Here is a 14,349-nt window from a genome sequence, read left to right as displayed (position 1 = left end):
ACAAATAAATTAAAAACTGTTCTTTAAACACAAATGGAAGCTCTTCTCAATTAAGGGGTGCTTTGCAGGCTCTAGATCTGTATCAGTTTAATTCTACCAGTCATTTGCCCAAATAAACAAATAAATAAGAACTGGAATAAAGATGGATCTCTTCTGTGATGCAGAGCAAGACAAATTGTACTGCTTTAGTGCAGGAAGCTGAATTCATGCTCAAAGAATGAAGGATGTTGCTGCCTGTATGAATAAAGAGATGAGAGTCATTTCAGTCCATGCTCCATTAGGAACAGTGGGAAAAGGCACTCACGAAATTTGAAAATGCAGCAATAAGAAAAATTATATATTCTTTTTCAGTATTTTTTTTTTTTCAATAGAAAGATATAAATGGAACTTTTTAGAATGAGGACAGAAAACTTCAGGAAATGAGACTGAACCTCCACATAAAAGATCAGAGATGCTGCCCTGAACACTCATGACTGCAGCTGTATTCTTGTCCTACTGAGGTAAGGTAGGCATGTAAAAACAGTCTAACCAGACTGTATCTTACAGGTGGCCGTTAGTAAAAAGTCATTATTTGCTAGCATGTACCATGTGGTAGTATAAGATTTTTAGCCTACTTATTTATCCAACTATATTGTGTGGTTAATGCTGGCTGATGCTCAGTTCTTCAGTTGTTCTTGGCTGCTCATGACGTCTTGGGGACCATGGAGAGGCAGAACTGACCTGGGGCTACATTACATCAGTAATGAACTGCTCAGCCCCAGAAGTTCAGAAAGACAAACTTTACTTTCCCTTCTGCTGTAGACAAACTGGCCCTACAGATCTGAGGCAGAAGTATCAGTTAAGTATCAGTTTTGTACTAGTGATCCTGTTTCCTTTGGGAGCAGCTCAGACCCACAATTCCAGCTGAAATGAGCTCCACCTGTAGGCATTGCCTCTTGAATAAATTAGCCCTCTTGGGCTTCTCTGATTTGCTTGGTAGCTTTATGGAAAGTCTGTATTAAATAAATCTGAGATTTTTATTTTTTTTTTACAAGTTACTTAATCAGGAAGCTGCAGCAGTTTATACAGCTCCAGTTACAAATACTATCCTGTCTCTTCATTTTGTCAAAAAAGAATTATTGAGGAGAGCAGAGGTCATGCACATTGCAAATATGCTTCTGCTAAAGCAGCGTATTCCTGGAGGAATAAACACAGACACTACTGAATTACTTTGTCATCATTAGAAACTGTCAGAGTCCCATAATGTTGGGCGAGCAGACAGGTTGGCAACCGCACAGAACCAGAAATAAATTGCTCACGCTGAAAAATGCAATGAACTTTTTAGTCTAGCAGCTTTCTTCTGCTGGTAGCAATGAATCAGAGGGGCTGCTGGGAAGGAATACAGTTTGTAGCTGCTTCAGTGGCTAATGTGGGAGAAGATTTCCTGGCAAAAAGACTCTCCTTAGTGTTACACCTTAGGGAGGTAATTTCCCAGTGAATGGCCAAGGAACTTCTTTTGAGAAAAAATAATTTGTAAATAATTTTCTAGGAAAATATAAAAACAGTCTCATAAGTATTAATAGCCCATTTAAGTGCTGCAAAAGAGAAGTCTCTCTTATTCATGTTTTTTCAATGTGAAAATGGGATGTGGTAATGACAGTCTATTTTAAAGAAGCGTGAAGAAAAATGGTTCATTTGACAAATGCTTAATGAAGAAATGCTAGTTTGAGCTTGATGATTCTTCCTCAGCTGTAAAGATGTTAATTACAAATATTAGCTGAAAAAGTTTGCTTTGCTCCTGTCAGATTCTAAACTAAAAGTTTTTGCTTCTCCACTGCCTTACCTCTTGAATACTGGTCACTAATATTCTGTCAATCTTGAGGCAGCGATGTTTGCTGAAGGAGATGATTGCCTTGTTCTGTTGGATCATCTGGCTTCTTTTCCCCTCTGAAAAATATATGCAACACAGTGGAAATACTGCTTTGAAATACTATAATTCATAGCATAGTTGGGAAGTTTTAACTGGCAACTTCAGACTGCAGTTGAAAAAAAAGGTACTTAAAAAAACCCAAACAACCAACTTTCCCAGATTCTAGACTGAAACAATTAATTCTGACAGATGTTTTACTGATCTCCAGCAATTATCTAGACAAGACAGTTGTTTTATTTATAACTGGTGTCTCACACCACACAAGCACTTGGAAGTGTTTGTGCCCTCAGGTCTTCCTTTACTGCTCAGATGCAGTTCCTACCCCTCCCAGCATCATGGGCTCCATTCAGGCTGCACTAATCCTCTGTCACTGCCAGACACAAGTCTTCATGGAGTCACTTAAAGATACTCACTTTATTCACCTTTTCTTTCAAGAAAGAAACACCTTCCCTTGTCCTTTCCTGTCGAATTTCCATTAGCCAGATGGAAAGTGGGCTTGACTGTGCAGGGCATGTGAAGTATAGCTCCTTGGTCCTTTCTGTCCCTCTGCTTGGATAACAGCATTTCAGTCTGTCTCCAAAGCAACTGAATTTTAATTGACTCAAGGGCAGTATCCACACGGACAGGGCAGAAAACCACCTGCTGAATCTGTCGTCAGCCTCCCTGATGATTACTGGCACAAAGAAGTCTCCTTTCTCAGGGTTGTTGTAAGTCATCACAAATGCTTATGAACTGTGACTGACCAGCAGCAAAATAATTTGTTAAAATAGACTATTTCAGTTGGAAGGGACCTACAATGATCTAGTCCAACTACGACTGTTTCTGATGTTTCCCTCAGTAAAAAATTAGGTATATATTTTTATTTACTAGAATCAAAACTTTCCTCTGTGTTTTTGGAATATACTCATAATGGGGGGAAAAAATATCAAAAACATCACAAAAAAAGGAAACCAGAATACATTATTTACAGTTTACTGGCAATAATATAATATATAGCATATAAGAGAGCACTGTGGTGCTGTACATCTGATGTTACATTTCTGTCCCTTTAGAAATTTTAAAATATTTTGGAATGTGGGCACTAGTGTCATTTCCATCTAGCCGTGAGGTGAAATATCAAACCTCTTTCTTTAACTGTCCCTGGAAATATATTAATTACTCCCACATTGAACTTCTACAGGAAAATTATTCTTGTTCAAGTGATAATCACTCAGAACATGGCAGGTAATTAATTATGTCAAGAATCCTGGAATCTGTAAAATATGTGTGCGCGCGCGCATCTTACCTTGTATACAGTTGAGATGAAGTTACTGAGTCTCATCTGTAAATCACTGCTACCAACTATGCATTTTCCCTCATCCTCACACAATGAATAGCATTGTCTTGAAAGATGCTCCAAAGGAAGAGATCTATTCACCTTCAGTGTTTTCACAGCTCTTTGGGAGTTTATGGAGATACGGCACAAAAGGACTACATGAGGCCAACTATTTAGATCACTTCCATCTGAGAATTCAGCGACTAGAGCATCATCATGAAGATGTACATGAGTGGAGTTGATCCTTGTCAACTGCTAGTGTCAGAATAGGAAATTGAAACCATGTGAACATTTAACAGGGTAGAATACAATGCAAGAGGGAGAAAGAAGGGAGATGCTAGGACTACTAACATACAAATTCTGATAATTTCTTGAAGCTTTCTTCATCCTAGAATCTGCCAGAAATGTCTAGGGTCTTGTTTCTATCACTGCCCTTATTCAAAATAACAAAGAACGCAGCATTAAAAACTCTTGACTCACAGCAAATGGCTTGTTAGAACATGAGGCAGCTTTCTGGGTGTACCTTTTTCATGTCCTGCTGCAAAAAGATCAAAACATAGTGAAGGATGTGTATTCAGCTGAGAAATGTTAAAAATGCCACTTTTAACTTAAGACATACATTTTATATCTACTGCACATCTAAAAACTGTCAGACTACAATGGAATTTGTCACCTATATTTTACACTTCTATTAAGTGAGAACAGGAAAATTGACCTCTAGTAACACCAAGTTTGGCAATTCTTGCACATATATCTGTTAACAGAATGATTTTATAAACCAAGGCTGTCAAACATATCCTGTTGTAATCTTTTGGGAGACAAAATGCTATACTGTATTTTCTAAAGCCATTTTTACTGTCTTACAATGTTCTCTCAAGTCATATTAAATCATTTGGAATGAATTATTTTGTTAGGTAGGAAAGCTTGTCAATGCTGAAACTGAGAATCGCTCTGTCAAGTTAGAGGTGCAAAAAAAAAAATCTAATTTGTAGTTGAATCCATGTATCCTTAGAAATGAAGTAGCTAATCTAAAAGTAAACAAAGAGAAATATTTAAAAGTACAAGAGACAAGTGATATCCTGCCTGGCTAGCTTCTAGCTTCAAAACCATTAACATGCTCAGGCCTGTGCATGAAATCCTGCTGCTCAGGTGTTAGTTCAGCACACTTTCTATCTCTGCAGTCTGTGCCTTGGCACCATTTGAGCCGATAGTCAGCATTTCCTTAACTCCATCCTGATGGCCTGAGCTTAATCCTCTGTTTAAAACTGGGCACATGCCAGCAAAGCTTAGCTGAGGCTTTTACATATGTACTTTACACCAAAACACATTGTAAATACTGAAAACAGTGACTTTGGCTTGTGTGTCATATTCCTAATGCTTTTGAGAAGGCACAGAAAAAATGTCTAGTTCAAATGCAAGTTCACTGAAATCCTGTTACACTCACCAAAAATGAGAATCACAAGCTAAAAAGAAATACCATTGGTGTGCTGGTATAAGTTTTGATGAAATTTAAGAAGATATGCAATATAATGCAAGCTTTTTTCCCTAGACTCTCTTCTTGAGAAAAGAAGAAGTTGATTAACTCTAGTGGAAAAGGAAATAAATTAAGAGGAGGTAGAAAAGGAACGAAGTGTGCAGGACATTACTGGGTGCCAACTGCTCACAGTAGAAAGTAATGGCCAACACTGCATTGGGCTGGTCCATGTCCTGTGTGGAGGGAGGGGAGCACAGCCCCTGCCACCCCAGCTTTCATTCTACACAGTCTCTCTCTCAAACAGGAGATTGTGTTTCAAGAGCTGGATCATGTTGCATAACTAACTTGAGAAATGGGTGCAGCTTTAGCTCAAGCCTTTTGGAGTTTCTGTATTTAACTCATGTCAATTCTCTTTTTCTTCTAAAATATATAAACTGTCAGCCACGTGTCAGGAGAGTCTAAACCAGGCTCCATTCCCTTGCTGCCCATTGTTGAGAGACTCTAGCAGAAAGCTCCTGCTGACAGATATTTAGAGGTCAACATTTCAGTGAGCTAATTGCAGGTACCACTCCTGGAAAGGCAACCAAACAGTTATTGCTCATACTGTGAGGAGAAATGATGACGTTAATTACCTGTTCTCTTGATGTGCCACTCTTGGACATGCTGAACTGCAGGGACACTTTCCAGCCTGGCTCCCAAATTCCAGCAGGGCTGTTCTTGGCTCCAGGGAAGGGCTGCTCTGCCAGCATCCTTGGTGCACGTCTCCATCCCTCATTTAATCAGGTGTGATGATACTGTGCTCCTGATGTGTTTTCAGAACATTATTCAGAAACAGAAACACCTTCATTTCCCTGACTTTTCAGGGAGTTTTCCTGTGAACTTTGATATCCTGTGCAGGCTCACCTATTTTTTATCAGTCAAACTGAAATGATACCTTAGATTCAGTTGTAAGAAGAGTAACTGTAGCTTCAAGGTTAGGACTTTAATTACATTCATTTTCAGTAGATTTGGCTCTTGGCTCAACTACTGCATTTCATTAATGGATACTAGTAACTAATTAATATAATACAACGATGGAAACAGATGCACAGAACAGATAATAAATACTAGTCATAGTATACTAAAGTATCTTATTTTAGCAATAATATTTCTTTACTTCATAATCAAGCTCCCACAAATTTTGGCTTAGAGTTATTCTAACAAATCTCTATGTTTATAAAACAATAGTTAATATGTTCAAGATCAATTTCCAATTCTAAGAAAACTCCACACTGTTATAATGCAATGGTGCTGAGGGCACTTAAAACAACTCTGCATCTATCATATTTGGAGTATTACGTATTAAGAAGTGTGAGTTTCTGATCTCAAGTGACATCTCCCCAGCTTAGAAATGTTCTTTGTGACATACTAGTAGGTACAGGTGGCCTGATTTCTGATGGAGTGTCCCCCTTCAGCATTTGGCCCTTTTGCTTGTTTGCTGCTTGCTAAATGGTCCTGTGTCAAAATGACTTGCTGAAATTAACAGAATGCTTGTATTCCACATCTGTATACAAGCTTGGGATTTGTTACTGGAACTGTTACAAGAGGAAACAGCAATGTGGGAATCTATGCCCTGAGGGCATACAGTGCTCTGAGAGTCTATTACAAATAAACAAGTTTAAATAAAACCAGCACAACTCACAAGAACTGTGCGGAGTAGATACAAGTCCAGCAGATGGTGTTCAGTGACAGCGGCATAAGCAACAAGCCGTGACTTTTAGTTTATCTGCTGTTGAGTACAGGCTCAAAAGATGTTGAACTTCAGTAGGAGATCATTCAAAACAGACCAATTCCAGACCACGAATGATTTTTCCTGGTGGGAGAGAGTGTGTTTGGTGGGCACAGATAAAGAAAACTAAGGCATATTGCTCTGAAAGAGACATTGTGTCTGACAGGCAATGCTTGCTTTCCAGCAAATAGTATTTTTCTCCCAGGAGATGGAGGCAGTACTTTGACTATGCACATACACAGTGTGCTCTGCCAGATCTGCCCTAGAGAAGTTCTCCTCAGGTGCTGCATGTTTTCTTCAGAGCAGATGTAGGACGGACCACTTGTATTCTCCCATATACTTTGCCACAAACACAATTGTCTGCAGGTTGTACCTCAAGAAATGAAATCTTACCAATCTGGTTAATGAAGGCTGCAAGGTCACCTTACCTCTCTTTGACAGAGAATTAACCACCCTGAGGTTGTGGAAAATTTCATTTTGGCATCCTCAGAGCAAAATAGGGAGGAGATCTGAGGGGCGGCAGGATGGACTGGAATGTTTATTACCTTGTCCTTGCCAGAAAAACTAAAGCATTAGCTTTCTGGGCACTAATAGTGGTTAAGGTGAACTGAATTTATGGCTCTTAGTCACTTGCTTATTTTGGAAGGGTATCTGAACTCATATATATTGGAATAGAGGCCAGGACACCACTTGTGGCATTTAAATCCCATAATGAATCACAAGTTAAGGATATGATTCAGTATCTTAAATTGCTTTATCAGATTTGTGACTCATGGTCAGTGACACCAAGTCTGGCAGTGTTCTGAATGATGCCTCCAGGAACAACAATTTTTTGATCATTTTTCTTATGGCCATGAGGTCAAGGTGGTACCCGCTGAGGTCACAGTGCTGTGTTATTGCAGTACAACAAGTGCTGTGCTTCAAAAGCACTTGCAAAGAGTTGTCCTCAACTTCCACCAGTTGCTACAAAGTGTAGCAAGAATTTAAAAATGAGAGACCTTCAAAATATCAGGTATATACTATATTGCACATATATAATTGCAGAGAACAGCAAAAATTATTTTTATCCCTCTGTCTCCTCCACTTCTCAGTGTACTTAGTGGCAGAGAGGCAGCCCCAGTTAGAGCTCTCCTACCTTTTGCAGCAGCATCTTGGCCTACATCCCTGCTTGCCAGACTGGCTGATGTCCCTCCATGCTTTGGTGCTGTGTGACTGGCAGGATCTGCAAGACTGGCCAAACGTGGGTGCCTCAGCTCTGTGCTGCAGAGCCAGCAGGGACTGCACCAGCAGTGAGGCACTGGGGATTCAGGCTTCTGAAAGCAAAGGCTTTTTTAACTGGAAGAAGAGAAAACAACAACAAAAAAAGTATTTTAAAGCAAGGAGATTAAATGATAATCAATTCTAACTGTAAGTCCTCAGAATACACCCTGGAGGACCTGCAGGCTAAGATGAAGCAAGGAAAGGGAACTATTTATAATATAGACAAATTAAAGGAGTCTTTGAGTTACCTTTCAAGTCCTCTTGTCAATTTGAGAGGAATCATGCTATACTCAGTCGTATCAAAGGCTGTGCTGGGATCCAGTCAACAGCAAATACTCATTCCCTAGCTCTGGTTTTATGTTTAGTTATCTTTACAACACTAGCCATGGGGATGATTCATGGGTCTCTCTAAGGACCACTCCACACTGAAAGTTGAAGTGATGCTGTAAGTCAGGCTTTGTAGAAAATATCTGTGAAAGAGCATGAACAGAAAGAAATCATAAGCATCCCCTTTCTCATGAAGTCTGTCTGTGAATGTTGACAGCCCCAAAGTCATACAATTGGCTTTGCTGCAAGAAAGCCTCTCAGATCTTAAGGTTACAATTTGGGTAACATCATTAAGCAGAAGACAATGTGTTTCTAAACCTCCTTCTATGATTCACAGTGAGTAGTGCCACCCACATCTAATCTGTGTTTGGCTGAACTGCCAAAACATTCAGATCTTTGAAGAAAGCAGCCTACTGAATTCAAAGTGGGTGCCTAGATTTTAAGAGAGCACATTCTTAGGACAAACACTGCAAGCTGGGGGAAGCATAGACTGGCTTGAAGTCTAGAGTGGCTGGTTATGGTGGAAGTTAAATATTTTCCTCCCTGCTGACTCCTGTTAAACACCAAAGGGCATAAAGCTAGTATTTGTAGTAGCAGAGGACAGTGGTTGGGAAATTCTTGACTTCATAATGTACTTTTTCAATAGAAGGTCTACCCTTCCATAATGCAACAAGCCTGGATTCTGAGCCAGCCAAGCACTGACACTCCTCACGGGTGGTAGATCCAGTGTGGCTCCCCATGACTTAGCTGTTAGCTTTTCTGACAAGTGTCCTTAGGTTTTGCTTCCATCTGGCCAATGTGGCTCGATTAACCTACAAAGTCATAACAATATCTTCCTTCCAATTCTTCCCTAAAGCTCTTCTTTCTCTACCAGACTCTTGGTGACTCTTAAGCTTGCCAATGCACTACAGCTGTTGAACTCCATGCTGGTCAAATATTAGCTCCAGATTTCCATGGGATTCCCCAGCTGCATAGACCCATGTCTTATCTTGGAGACTGTAAATGCAACAGGGCAGCAACTCCCACTTTCTGTTTACAGCCAAGAAAATAAAATCATTGTCCAGGAAATGGCTCCCAGGCATAAGAGTAATACAAGTATTAATTCACATGTAGTAAAATTAAGAACATACTGAACAGCCCTGGAAAATATGGAGAAGCCTGATCAACATCCTGCAGGATAACTCTTTTTAGTAGACAAACATGAACTATCTATGCCTCAAGCTGGCAGGGAACAATCAGATTGTGTACAACAAGTAATCAAGACACTCCACTAGATTCTTAGGGGTTTTTTTGTGTCAGGAACTGTTCTAATTTATTTCTGTTGTGTTGTAAACCCCTTGCTGATGCTCAGGTAACACAGCTTTTGTGTCATGGGCATGTTACAGTCCAAGTGTAAAAGAAGAAAGTTCAGCCTTATCACCTCATAAAGTGGCTTCCTTAGTCCAAGCTGGATAAAACGGGTTAAAACCCAAACAGGTAGTGCTATGTGCTCAGTGGTTCCTCTGCTACCAAGCAGTTTTCATTTTCCAGAGGCAAACAGAACAGATGGGGTTGGTGACAGGTTGACTAGGATACACATGGTGAAATCTGTCAGAAAAGGAATTTCTTGGGTTTTTACTGACAATGTTCTTTTGGAATTACACGGATCTAAACGTTTGATTTGGACTCTTGTCCAGGAACAAACACTTCAGTCACAATAACCATAAAATACTGTGGATTATTGTTAGCCTGAGATTTTTTTAAATTTAAAAAAAAAAAACCCTTTTGCTATTTGTACTGGCAGTAATGGTGAAAACCTGGAAGTGCCAAACTTTTGTTGGAAATCATCTATTCACTGGGATTCTGTTACATCCCAGCTCTAGTACATGGGGCTTTTTCAACATTCGTTCTCCCATTCCTCAAATGAGCTGCCAGTCAACTTCATTTCCTGACTTAGGTCCTCCTAACAGCACACCTATTTGTCTTGTCTTCAGCATAACAACAATTAAAAAACCCAACAACACTCAGGCACTGTATGATAAACTTAGTGCCACCACTTCACTGGTAATTTGTTTAAGTTTTTGCCCAGTTTGTTCCAAGTAAGAAAACGGTCAGACTTTTTTTTTCCTTTGAGGAGTTATAAAATAAAAAGAACATTTAAAGCAGTGTCACTAGACCACTAAAGGGAGGCAAGGATATTCTCTTGTCCGCACTTGAAGATCAAGTCTTGGACAACAATGTCTGATGTGGGACTAGCAGAAGTGTTTCTCTACTGGCTTTTCCATCACTTTTAGTTGCTACCATTGATCTGAAAAAACCTTTTAAACATATTTTCATTCTGAAGAGCTGAACACTGTCCTGTAGCATTTTCTTCACCAGTATCATGTATGGGTCTTTCCTCACATTAAGATACATGATACGAAAAAGAAACGCAAAAGAGAAAAGCACAAGCACAGCAAGAGTTTTATTCTCACAGACTTTGCAATTTTTCTAACTATTGTCCCAACCTGCCCCCAGGGAGCTCCAGGGAACATGATGCATCTATTGCTGTTGCTCTTTTGACCTCCAACACTGATCTGTTGCCCAATAAAATATCTCTCAAAGGACTGCATGGTGTCACAGCTGGTTTATAACCTGAGAAAACCAGCTCTCTGCATAAACAGGCTCCATCTTCCCTTTGTCCTTTGAAGAAAAATAGCCAATTTTTTTTTAATATTTTTTTTTAATGCTATTACCCTGGTAGCCAGTGCCCTACACTTTGTGCAAAGTACAATTCAGAGAGTCATTAACACATGCGAGGGATATTATACTTGACCAAGTAGATTAGGTAAAGTACAATAATTCCTGAAGAAAGACTATAATACAAAGGAACTTAATTTTTTTTCTGTGGCTTCTCTGTTCATCTCTCTGTCATGGATCTGCTCCCTCCTACTGCAGTGAAAAGCTACATTTAAATTAATAATATTAACCGGGATTTTCAAAGCGGACTATTCCAGTGAAGTATCCAAAAGCCACTGACATTCAATGAGAGCTAAGTCCTTAACCCCTTTGAAAATTCTTAGCCAAACTCATTAGTGCATACTTCAAAGAGATAATATTCACAGTTCTAGGAGTCATTTTCCTAACAGCCTTTCATTCTCATTTCTAACAGACCCTTCTTCCCTAGATCCTAACTCCCTGTTGGGGTACAAAACCAAATTGCTTCCATGTCCTTTGTAGTCCAGACCTCTGCTTTAGGTCAGACTCTTGAGTCATTTGGTTTTATATTTAATGACACACAAAGATCTGTGTCTAAAAGAGACAAAATGGAACTTTAATTTTTTTTCCATCTTCATTTTGTCTGACCAGTCATTATATCTCTTACAAATGAGTACAGGCACCAATTCATCAAGTTATTTTGAGTCCTTACTGTGAAGAGTTACTTAATTTACATGTTGTGCCTCTTGCTTATGGTCACTTCTCATATTTTGACAAAAATTAATTCACCCCCACCAACCTAACACCTCATTTTGTCAGCCTTTCCTTCTAAAACACAGTACTACAGTATTTGTAGACTGTAGCTTGTGGTTGTCACACTCTTTACTTCAGTCACTTATACTTTATTTTTCTCCTGCCCTCCCACCTGCCCTCCCCCCAATCAAAGCATGAGAAGACCTAATTGATTAAACAAATCAGGCACAAAATATGTGGTCTGACTTGAATTTTTGCAATTAGCTATTGAAATAACCCACCAGCAGGCAGTTTAAAATTGTATTAACAGTCAAATTATGCTGTAGTAGCAAAACCTTACTAAGAATCTGCTACACTATATTGACATCTTGTGGCTGGTTCATCATAATGCGAAGTATTCATCCAGCCTAGTGTAAATAAGAGGGATTATAGTATGAAACTCATAGAGGAAATATTTTCATTTTAAGTGCTCACAGTGGATGGGAGTCTGATAAAGGATATCTATATCAAACTCAGTTTTAACTTTTAGTCCAATCCCAGTCCAAATTCAAAATCTGGAATGTTCAGTGCTGAACACAGGGCCATGGCCTATAAATTTCTCACTTTCACTACAATTCAGATCTCTGTGGGATCCAGCCTTGGAGTGTGTGCCCTAGGCTTACCTCAGGTTGCAGCATCTCAGGCTGACATGTCGTACTTCAGCCTCCACACTGAAGACAGTGGGATAAAGAAGCTTTGTTGCAGCACCTGCTACCAAAATAGAATAGATTAAAATTATATTTGCAGAAGAAAATTCAAACTTGGAAGCATGCATGTGAAAACACTCTGGAAAGTTCAAACAGAATGCAGACACTACATGTGAGCAGTCTTTTTTCTGCCTACCCAGTGAAAAGGAAATGGCATGACACAGGAAGTCTATTTAAAACAGGCAGATGGACTGTGGCAAACCTGAGACAGCTCATCTGCTTGATGTGTAATCATTGTGATGAAACCATTTTCATACAATCACCCTGAGTAACACTTAACTACCGTGGATTTACAAAGGACTGCTGAAACCTTATTAAGGGAAGGATCTGGGATGGATCCAGATAAATCACTTGCAAACAGCGCTCTGGAAAGGAGCCAGTGAATCACTGAACAATGTGGAATGATATTCTAGGAAGACTGCATCCACCATCGGACCCTTGAAGACCAATAATCAAATAACACTGATAACCTCACAAATAAATTACCCTTCCCCAAAGATCAGTGAATTTGCTCTGGTTCATTCTCTTGAAAAGCTGGAGACTCTCTGTGTCAGGGGAGTTTCACATGAAACTCTGAAGTTAATGACTTCAGTGAAGACCAGTACTTGAATCATGACTTTGGCCTCCTGTCGGCAAATACTATTCCACAAATTAAGGGCTAATTATCCAGTTTTTGGGAAGGAGAGAGTTAGGCATCAGGCAATCCTGCCTTTCTCCTGCTTGGTATGATAGGAGAAGGCTGCTTGGGGGCCCTTCTGCCACCCTGGCAGATGTGAGCCACTTCTGGAGATCACTCACACCAGGAGCTGGGGTGGTGCTCTGGTGTCCACGGATACCATGGACAGATCTCAGATACCTTTGGGCAAGAACTGCTGAATTGTGAGGCTGACTGCACTGACAGGAGGGGCTGACTGGGTTGTTCATCTGTCTGAAGGACAGGCAGGAGGAGAGCAGATATAGTGATATTTATGCACAGGGAGACCTCTCAGGTTCAGAAGAGGAGACTGTGACAGTGCCTCCACAGTCCTCCACAAGTGTAACACTATCCTGCAAGTCCAGCTCCAAGATCAGGCAAAATCAAGGATGTGAAATGAAGAAGGAGGTGGGCAGGAAGGAAACCTGGACTGACTGAGTCTTTACCCATTTCTATCTCCATCCAGAACTCCACAATAGTTATTCTGAGGTTTAGACAGTATAAGGGTTATTAATTTCCTGTGTCTGTTTCATTCTATTCATTGAGGAAAAGATGTGGTCTCCAATGGTCCTTTGGCTGCATGGGATCCCCCGGTGTCACATCTCCACCAGGACACAGGTGGGAATTGAGTGATGTGAGGCCCTGCCCATGGAAGAGATTCCAACAACACCAAGACCTGCTGAGCAAACCCTGCCAGTAGCAACATGTCTCAGCCAAGAAACCTCATCTTAATGACAGCCATTAAACAACCTATAAAATTTTGTTAGTTCTAAGTTTAGCAGAGTTAAATAATGTTTATTTTAAAAGAATGATACTAATCTATGAATTGTCATAGAAATAGATGTAAGAAATTTCTCCCCAAATAACTCAATTTTATATACTTTTTGTTGTAAACAGTTTTTTTAAAGATTCTTCAAGTGAACAATAATTTACTGACCACATAAGAGTAGCTCAATGCCATGCATTATATTGCCATGCAAGGAGTTACTGGATAAGAAAACATTATTTGAGGAGAGGTATAAAGGCAGCATCTCCTAAACCAAAATTGAAACCTTGAGTTACTACTAGTGGAAGTAAATTGATTGTGAACTTCTCTCACCTCCCCATACATACTTATTCTCAGTGTTCAGAAAGGGAAAAGATACCTCCATGGAATTAAAGAACCTTTATCTGAGTCAAAGGAAAAGTGGATTTTGGAGGAAGGTGGAAAAAACATGGAAAATGTTCTTGGGAAGTCCAGAATCCTAAAGTACCACAAAACGAGCTGCAGCTGCTTTCCAAAGCTTGTGTGAGGACAGAACACATCTTGGCAGCCCAATGCCTTTCTACTTTTGTATAGGAGTGTTATGTGCAGCTAGCTGTAGTGCAGATCATCCCAGAACTGTATCCATTCCACAAGTTCTTTACATTATAAGAAGCTTTCTGTC

The 14,349-nt window shown here is 39.8% G+C and overlaps 1 long non-coding RNA gene across 4 annotated transcripts in view; it reads right to left on the bottom strand.

Annotated features, from left to right (window-relative positions):
• Positions 1–50: 50 nt before the first annotated feature.
• The window catches only part of LOC127387736 (uncharacterized), a 40,444-nt gene continuing 26,145 nt past the window's right edge, over positions 51–14,349 (bottom strand). Inside the window, exons 9-14 of one of the 4 annotated variants that reach the window (XR_007890198.1) lie at positions 12,145–12,229; positions 7,602–7,801; positions 5,331–5,500; positions 2,323–3,762; positions 1,823–1,926; positions 51–234 (exon numbers count right to left, since the gene is read on the bottom strand). This is a non-coding gene — a long non-coding RNA (uncharacterized LOC127387736). Of the gene's footprint in view, positions 235–1,822; positions 3,763–5,330; positions 5,501–7,601; positions 7,802–12,144; positions 12,233–14,349 lie in introns of all 4 variants that reach the window. The other 3 variants (XR_007890197.1, XR_007890196.1, XR_007890195.1) reach the window with 3 other exon arrangements.

Source organism: Apus apus, chromosome 8 (genome assembly GCF_020740795.1).
Source record: "Apus apus isolate bApuApu2 chromosome 8, bApuApu2.pri.cur, whole genome shotgun sequence".
Lineage (NCBI taxonomy): Eukaryota > Metazoa > Chordata > Aves > Apodiformes > Apodidae > Apus > Apus apus.
Note: the sequence above shows the minus strand (reverse complement) of the source record. Positions and strands in the feature narration are given on the sequence as shown.